General features: G+C 37.1%; 2 long non-coding RNA genes across 4 annotated transcripts; one reads left to right on the top strand and one right to left on the bottom strand.

Moving 5' to 3' along the window:
• Window positions 1–1,141: 1,141 nt before the first annotated feature.
• On the bottom strand, window positions 1,142–3,078 carry LOC139108379 (uncharacterized). Its single transcript, XR_011546650.1, has 2 exons — window positions 1,464–3,078; window positions 1,142–1,348 (listed from the first exon to the last, which is right to left on the bottom strand). It is a non-coding gene; the product is annotated as an uncharacterized lncRNA (long non-coding RNA).
• Window positions 3,079–5,610: 2,532 nt separating this feature from the next.
• On the top strand, window positions 5,611–8,906 carry LOC139108590 (uncharacterized). 3 transcript variants are annotated; one of them, XR_011546684.1, is made up of 6 exons: window positions 5,611–6,781; window positions 6,964–7,130; window positions 7,237–7,432; window positions 7,590–7,787; window positions 7,941–8,034; window positions 8,658–8,906. It is a non-coding gene; the product is annotated as an uncharacterized lncRNA (long non-coding RNA). The 3 variants fall into 3 exon arrangements; XR_011546683.1 differs by having other exon boundaries at window positions 7,590–8,034; XR_011546682.1 differs by lacking the exons at window positions 7,237–7,432; window positions 7,590–7,787.
• The last annotated feature ends 222 nt before the right edge of the window (window positions 8,907–9,128 follow it).

Here is a 9,128-nt window from a genome sequence, read left to right as displayed (position 1 = left end):
AACCTCAATGTGTCACTTATGAGATTTTTAGTTTTAATTTAAAAATACTTCTGTTTTATTTACAGATTTGGCGCTTTGGGGACGAAAGGTTCGCGACGGAAACTAACCAAGGAAACCGTCCGGAGACCCGGGGAAGCCGCAGAAGTCTCTCTGACCATTTCTGGTGCAAGAGTAAATTCCTCGACTTACCCAGTACTCCAGATAGCACTAACACTTTGCAGAGTGAATTCAAGTATGTCATGCGTTAGAATTTAATTGGAATACCCTCCTCTATCGTGAGGGATTGATTTTAGATTGCTCGAGAGCCTCAATTAATTAAAAAGTGAGAAAATAGTCAAAATATAACTTTAACCTGAAAGTGTCACTTATGAGATTTTTAATTTGAATTTAAAAATACTTCTGCTTTATTTACAGGTTTGGCGCTTTGGGGACGAAAGGTTCGCGACGGAAACTAACCAAGGAAACCGTCCGGAGACCCGGGGAAGCCGCAGAAGTCTCTCTGACCATTCCTGGTGCAAGAGAAAATTCCTCGACTTACCCAGTACTCCAGATAGCACTAACACTTTGCAGAGTGAATTCAGGTATGTCATGCGTTAGAATTTTATTAGAGTACCCTCCTCTATCGTGAGGGACCGATTTTAGATTGCTGGAGAGCCTCAATTAATTAAAAAGTGAGAAAATAGTCAAAATATAACTTTAACCTGAAAGTGTTACTTATGAGATTTTTAATTTGAATTTAAAAATACTTCTGCTTTATTTACAGGTTTCGCGCTTTGGGGACGAAAGGTTCGCGACGGAAACTAACCAAGGAAACCGTCCGGAGACCCGGGGAAGCCGCAGAAGTCTCTCTGACCATTCTTGGTGCAAGAGAAAAATCCTCGACTTACCCAGTAGTGTTTTTTCATGGCGTCGCCGGCAGATTTCGCAGATCCGCTTCTCGGTAACATCGCGGAGTTTTAAATAATTTTAAGTAGTACGTAATTTGAGTCACCGAATTGTGTATAGTCCGACATTTTCAAGGTATATTGTATTGTAAATTTTTAATGTACAATGCATCAAAAATTTTCCGTCCCACTTTAACAGACTGCGGACTGTCGGTTGTATATACTTTTAATATTTTCTGTGAGTACAACCGGTGTGGTTAAAAATTTTTGATGCATTCTACACATCTTTTATTTCAAAGCAATATAATATTAGTACAAAAAATTACATGTAATATATGTACACAGGCGCGCGCCTGTATTTTAATTAAAGGTATTTAATTTATTAAATAAAGAAATTGTAAAAAAAAGCATGCGACTTGCCAATCTGCATATATTTCGGCGGAGTTGGTGAGTTGTGCCGGTGACTGTAACATAAAAAGGAAAAGAATTATGTAGACATGCCAGTTAGTCAATAAGATTAATATAAAAATGTAAAGGTTTTCTTTTAATAAAGATTTTATTTAAAAAATTAATGCTTACCTAAAAGTTGCTCCGCCGTAGCAGGATGCCCCCCGGGCCTGCTCCTCCTCTCAGATGGAAGGTCGTCGTCGTCGTCGAGTCATCTTTTCGCGCACTGGAAACTCTCGCGAAATACTGTCATTAACCACTAACGCTATCACTTTTAATTTAAATTATCACTCGTTAGTTTACATTATCGCTCATAGTTTAAATTATTATTAAAACACGGCACCCCGTATTATAAACGAAAACGCGACACTGTACACTCACACTCACTCACATAATATTTACCGCGCACTTTATTACACTATGACTCATATTTACCGCGCACTTCATAACACTATGACTCATATTCATCGCGCACTTTATTACACTATCACTCATACCTAGTTTAAATTATTACAAAACAAGGAAAAATTGTTCGAATAGGACTTTAAAACTACTAAAATACGCGTCGCACAATCCGGCGTAACGCGAATCTCTCAAGCAGCAGATGCCAATTTCCCGAATTGCGTGCAGTAGCGCACGCACTATCAGTCACGGCTAACGAAACAGAAAACGACACTCCGCGAGGGACCGACGAATACTCCGGGCTGTACGACGATCCATTAAAAAATAAATTAAAAACGCGAATTACTATATCCCGAAAGCGCGAAACAATATTCCGATTACGAGAAAAGCGACCTTGTTTTGTAATAACTTAAACACGGCACCCCGTATTATAAACGAAAACGCGACACTGTACACTCACATTTACACTCACTCACATAATATTCACCGCGCACTTCATAACACTATGACTCATATTCACCGCGCACTTTATTACACTATCACTCATACCTAGTTTAAATTATTATAAAACAAGGAAAAATTGTTCGAATAGGACTTTAAAACTACTAAAATACGCGTCGCACAATCCGGCGTAACGCGAATCTCTCAAGCAGCAGATGCCAATTTCCCGAATTGCGTGCAGTAGCGCACGCACTATCAGTCACGGCTAACGAAACAGAAAACGACACTCCGCGAGGGACCGACGAATACTCCGGGCTGTACGACGATCCATTAAAAAATAAATTAAAAACGCGAATTACTATATCCCGAAAGCGCGAAACAATATTCCGATCACGAGAAAAGCGACCTTGTTTTATAATAACTTAAACACGGTACCCCGTATTATATACGAAAACGCGACACTGTACACTCACACTCACTCACATAATATTCACCGCGCACTTTATTACACAATGACTCATATTCACCGCGCACTTCATAACACTATGACTCATATTCATCGCGCACTTTATTACACTATGACTCATAGTTTAAATTATTATAAAACAAGAAAAAATTGTTTAAATAGAAATTTAAAACTACTAAAATACGCATCGCACAATCCGGCGTAACGCGAATCTCTCAAGCAGAAGATGCCGTTTCCCGAATTGCATGTAATAGTAGTGACCGGCAATAATAGCATGACTCAATGCGGCAACGGCGACTAACGCGCGTAAGCTAGGGTGGAGTGCGTCAGGTCTTACCGCGGATCGCGTACGTGAGTCCTGAAGTACCGAAAGAAACGAGAAAACGAGGGAAAAGTTGGAGGAAGGCATCTTCATGCTCTGTTCTGTTCGCGACCGTACATGTGAGAGAGAACGCACGAATGATCGCTAAGAAATCATTAGAGGCGCCTATAATGATTTCTTAGCGATCACTCATGCGTTCTCTTTCACACGCACGGTCGTGAACAGAACAGAACATAAAGATGCCTTCCTTCAACTTTTCCCTCGTTCTCACGCTTCTCTCGGTACTCCAAGGTTCACGCACACGATCCGCGGTAAGGCCTAACGCACTCCACTCTAGCTCACGCGCGTTAGCCGCCGTCGCCACAGTAAGTCAAGTCATCATTGCCGGTCACTGTACACTATTAGCACGTCTTACCAGACAGAAAATCGACACTCCGCGAGAGATAACGCATACTCCGGCTGTACGACGATCAATTAAAAAATAAATTGAAACGCGAATTACTATATCCCGAAAGCGCGAAACAATATTTCGATCACGAAAAAGCATCCTTGTTTTATAATAAAATAACGTTCTCCGCGCACTAGATCACTCGCGGGATATTCACGACACTTCCGTTAAATCTTTAAACACGACCCTGAGACGTAAGCGCGGTCTACCTGTCACTTTAATCCTTCGGTCGGTGTAACGAACGACACAAAACTTGCACGAAGCACCGGTATAAAACGCGCCGCGATATAAAATATTCCTACCACGGTAGACACTCGCGGGATAGTCCACGACACTTCCTATTAACCTTGAATCCCGACACAAGAATCTAACTGTCACTTCAAGCGAGGTCCACGTCACCTTGTTGCGCGGTCAAAAGTCGTCGGTAGAATGACCGCGAAAACTTCCCCCAATCCCTTCCATGTTTTCCCTACTATCGCGCGGGATATTCTTTACCCCCTTGGGTTACCCCCACCGAGGGGTATTCACTATCCCGCTTTTTATCTCTACCGTTATTCAAAACGCGCGACCACTTTTTTCGTTAAATTTTAAATTTTTGCACGAAGCATCGGTATAAAACGGGCCGCGATATAAAACATTCCTACCGCGGTAGACACTCGCAGGATAGTCCACGACACTTTCTATTAACCTTGGATCCCGACACAAAAATCTAACTGTCACTTCAAGCAAGGTATACGTCACCTTGTTGCTCGGTCAAAAGTCGTCGGTAGAATGACCGCGGAAACTTCCCCCAACACCTACCATTTTTTCCCTATGTCGTTTCATGAATGTCAGTACTAATGCTGTGTTCCTATTGGTTGAAATTTATTGAGTGACATTTTGCACGTGTTTTTGGCGTTATTTATAAATTTTTATACTAAATCGTATTTTGCAAGTTAGTTTACAACAATTAATGCTATTTATTAATTATTTTTACAATATTTTATTAATCGAGTCGTTTCATGAATGTCAGTACTAATGCTGTGTTCCTATTGGTTGAAAATAATCAAGTGACATTTTGCACGTGTTTTTTGCGTTATTTATAAATTTTTATACTAAATCGTATTTTGCAAGTTAGTTTACAACAATTAATGCTATTTATTAATTATTTTTACAATATTTTATTAATCGAGTCGTTTCATGAATGTCAGTACTAATGCTGTGTTCCTATTGGTTGAAAATAATCAAGTGACATTTTGCACGTGTTTTTGGCGTTATTTATAAATTTTTATACTAAATCGTATTTTGCAAGTTAGTTTACAACAATTTAATGCTATTTATTAATTATTTTTACAATATTTTATTAATCGAATCGTTTCATGAATGTCAGTACTAATGCTGTGTTCCTATTGGTTGAAAATAATCAAATGACATTTTGAACGTGTTTTTGGCGTTATTTATAAATTTTTATACTGAATCGTATTTTGCACGTTAATTTACAACAATTTAATGCTATTTGTTAAGTATTTTTACAATATTTTATTAATCAAATCGTTTCATGAATGCCAGTATTAATGCTGTGTTTCCATTGGTGAATATTTTACGCGAAATATTTTATGCTTATTTTATTCGTTTGTGGGAGATCAACTGTTTCCTCGAGTGTCCGGTTGGATTTTTTAACTAATTTAAACAGTCTTTTTAATTCCCACAAAGTGCCAAGACTGTGCATCAACGGGAACTAATTTTTATAAAAGTTCTAAAAGTGACAGGTATGTGTTATTGATTAAAATTTAAAGCCTGAAAAACAAATATTTCTATTTGTTTTTCAGGCTTTAAACTTTATAGGCAAAAGGTACGTGACGGCAGCTAACCAAAGAAACCGTCCGGAGACCCGGGGAAGCCGCAGAAGTCTCTCTGACCATTCCTGGTGCAAGAGAAAAATCCTCGACTTACCCAGTACTCCAGATAGCACTAACACTTTGCAGAGTGAATTCAGGTATGTCATGCGTTAGAATTTAATTAGAGTACCCTTCTTTATCGTGAGGGACCGATTTTAGATTGCTCGAGAGCCTCAATTAATTAAAAAGTGAGAAAATAGTCAAAATATAACTTTAACCTCAAAGTGTCACTTATGAGATTTTTAGTTTTAATTTAAAAATACTTCTGCTTTATTTACAGGTTTGGCGCTTTGGGGACGAAAGGTTCGCGACGAAACCTAACCAAGGAAACCGTCCGAAGACCCGGGAAAGCCGCAGAAGTCTCTCTGACCATTCCTGGTGCAAGAGAAAAATCCTCGACTTACCCAGTACTCCAGATAGCACTAACACTTTGCAGAGTGAATTCAGGTATGTCATGCGTTAGAATTTAATTAGAGTACCCTCCTCTATCGTGAGGGACCGAATTTAGATTGCCCGAAAGCTTCAGTTAATTAAAAAGTGAGAAATTTGGCAAAATATAACTTTAACCTCAAAGTGTCACTTATGAGATTTTTAGTTTTAATTTAAAAATACTTCTGCTTTATTTACAGGTTTGGCGCTTTGGGGACGAAAGGTTCGCGACGGAAACTAACCAAGAAAACCGTCCGAAGACCCGGAAAAGCCGCAGAAGTCTCTCTGACCATTCCTGGTGCAAGAGAAAAATCCTCGACTTACCCAGTACTCCAGATAGCACTAACACTTTGCAGAGTGAATTCAGGTATGTCATGCGTTAGAATTTAATTAGAGTACCCTCCTCTATCGTGAGGGACCGATTTTAGATTGCTCGAGAGCCTCAATTAATTAAAAAGTGAGAAAATAGTCAAAATATAACTTTAACCACAAAGTGTCACTTATGAGATTTTTAGTTTTAATTTAAAAATACTTCTGCTTTATTTACAGGTTTGGCGCTTTGGGGACGAAAGGTTCGCGACGGAAACTAACCAAGGAAACCGTCCGAAGACCCGGGAAAGCCGCAGAAGTCTCTCTGACCATTTCTGGTGCAAGAGAAAAATCCTCGACTTACTCAGTACTCCAGATAGCACTAACACTTTGCAGAGTGAATTCAGGTATGTCATGCGTTAGAATTTAATTAGAGTACCCTCCTCTATCGTGAGGGACCGATTTTAGATTGCTCGAGAGCCTCAATTAATTAAAAAGTGAGAAAATAGTCAAAATATAACTTTAACCACAATGTGTAACTTATGAGATTTTTAGTTTTAATTTAAAAATACTTCTGCTTTATTTACAGGTTTGGCGCTTTGGGGACGAAAGGATCGCGACGAAAACTAACTAAGGAAACCGTCCGGAGACCCGGGGAAGCCGCAGAAGTCCCTCTGACCATTCTTGGTGCAAGAGAAAAATCTTCGACTTACCCAGTACTCCAGATAGCACTGACACTTTGCAGAGTGAATTCAGGTATGTCATGCGTTAGAATTTAATTAGAGTACCCTCCTCTATCGTGAGGGACCGATTTTGGATTGCCCGAAAGCTTCAGTTAATTAAAAAGTGAGAAATTTGGCAAAATATAACTTTAACCTCAAAGTGTCACTTATGAGATTTTTAGTTTTAATTTAAAAATACTTCTGCTTTATTTACAGGTTTGGCGCTTTGGGGACGAAAGGTTCGCGACGGAAACTAACCAAGGAAACCGTCCGAAGACCCGGGAAAGCTGCAGAAGTCCCTCTGACCATTTCTGGTGCAAGAGAAAATTCCTCGACTTACCCAGTACTCCAGATAGCATTAACACTTTGCAGAGTGAATTTAGGTTTCTAAGTTTAATTTCTGACCTAAATTTGGTTTATTTAAGTGTAGTAGAATGTTTTTAATGCAATTAAATTATTCTCTTAACTGTAAATAATTTTATATTTCAGTTTTTTGGTGATTGGTGTTTTGCGAGGGTCACAAAAGTTTCACTGCACTTCTACAGCTTGTGAAAATAGTTCTGCGTTCTCCTCGAGTGCCCCGTTGGATTTTTTATCAAATTTGAACCTTCCTGTTGCTGCCCAAAAAGTTTTAAAGCTCTACATGGACGGGAACTATTTTTTATAAGTGTTTTAAAAGTGACAGGTATGTGTTTGAGGTTAAAAGTGGAGATATTGTTAAATTAATTTTTTTTAAGCTTTAAAGTAAAATTTTAACCTGTAATTTAGTTTTATTAAGTGTAGTTGTATGTTCTCGTTTCATTTAAATATGTTTTTTAACTTCAAATAAATTTTTTTTTCAGATATTCTGTGATTAAAACGCTTGGAGGGCAGCAGAATATATTGCTGTGCTTCAGAATTTTGTAAAATATGTTCTGATGCATCCTCGAGGGTTCCGTTGGATTTGTAATGTAATTTGAACATTTTACTTGTTACCCAGAAAGTGCCAATACTGTCAATCAACGGGAACTATTTTTATTAAGACTTTAAAGAAGTGACAGGTATGTGTTTGAGGTTAAAAGTTGAGATATTTATAAATACATTTTTTTGGAGCTTTCAAGTTAAATTTCTGACTTAAATTCGGTTTTATTTAGTGTAGTAGAGTGCCCATGTTTTATATCAATACATTTTTTAATTTTTAATATTTATTTCAGTTATCTTGTGATTGGAGTACTTGAAGGACTGCAGAATTTTTACTATGATTCTATATCTGGTGAAGGGGAGTTCTGCTGCTTCCTCGAGGGACCTGTAAGCTTTCCATTATAATTTTTTCATTCTACTTTTGTCCCACAAAGTCCCAAGCTTGTAAATTAACGCAAAGTATTTTTAATTCGACTTGAGTCGAGTGACATGTATGTCTTATAAATTTTAATAAAAGTATTTTAAAATAAATGATTTTGAAAGTACTAAGTTTATTTTTTGACCTTAATTCGGTTTTATAAAGTGTAGTAGAGTGTTCACGTTTCATTTTAATAATTTTTTTAAATATATAATACATCGATAAAGATTAGAAAAATCAATTTTTTAATATTTTTTATTAAATTAAAAAAAAATTGGGAAATTTGTTATTATTTATAATATTATTTAAATTAATATTGAGAAGCAAAGAAAAATAAATTCGCAGAGCGAATATCGGCGATCATCGGCGTGCGGGCGAATTTCGAGCGGAGATAACGCGGCACACTCTTATTCCGTATAATTTTCTTTTATATATATATTAAATGACAATAAAAAATCATTTCGCGACATGAGTATAAGCGATCATCAGTGTGCGGGCGAATTTCGAGCGGAGATAACGCAGCACATTTTTATTCCATTTATTTTTCTTTGCTTCTCAATATTAATTTAAATAATATTATAATTTATCATAGGTCGACACCACTGAGGAAGCCAGACTCTTGCTCAACGCTTCTGATCCTACGCAGTGTCAATCGGATAGCGATGACGACCTTTTACACGCATAACGGTGTAATTATTATTGTTGTATTAGATTGTAGGCACATAATTACTGAGTAGTACGTTATTTTCAATATTTCTGTAAACTAAAATATAACATTTTAAGAAAACCCCATATAAAAAATTAACTAAATGTATAACATTAATAAATTATGTTTTATAAATTCTGTTGTTATTCTTTCATGTCTGTCTACTAAAAAATAAAACGTCTAATTTGGCATTTTATTTTTCTTCGTGGAGTCTCGAGGAAAATCATCTCAAGAAGATAGAGAGAAGTGATTCTTCTATTCGGCGAGGATGACTTGTAATATCTAGTTAATCTAAATAAAAGACTTTGTATAAATGTCTATGTATCAAAAAGATTTTTAAACAGACAAAAAATAATG

The sequence above is a fragment of the Cardiocondyla obscurior genome, linkage group LG15 (genome assembly GCF_019399895.1).
Source record: "Cardiocondyla obscurior isolate alpha-2009 linkage group LG15, Cobs3.1, whole genome shotgun sequence".
Classification (NCBI taxonomy): domain Eukaryota; kingdom Metazoa; phylum Arthropoda; class Insecta; order Hymenoptera; family Formicidae; genus Cardiocondyla; species Cardiocondyla obscurior.
This window is presented reverse-complemented; position numbering and strand designations above follow the sequence as displayed.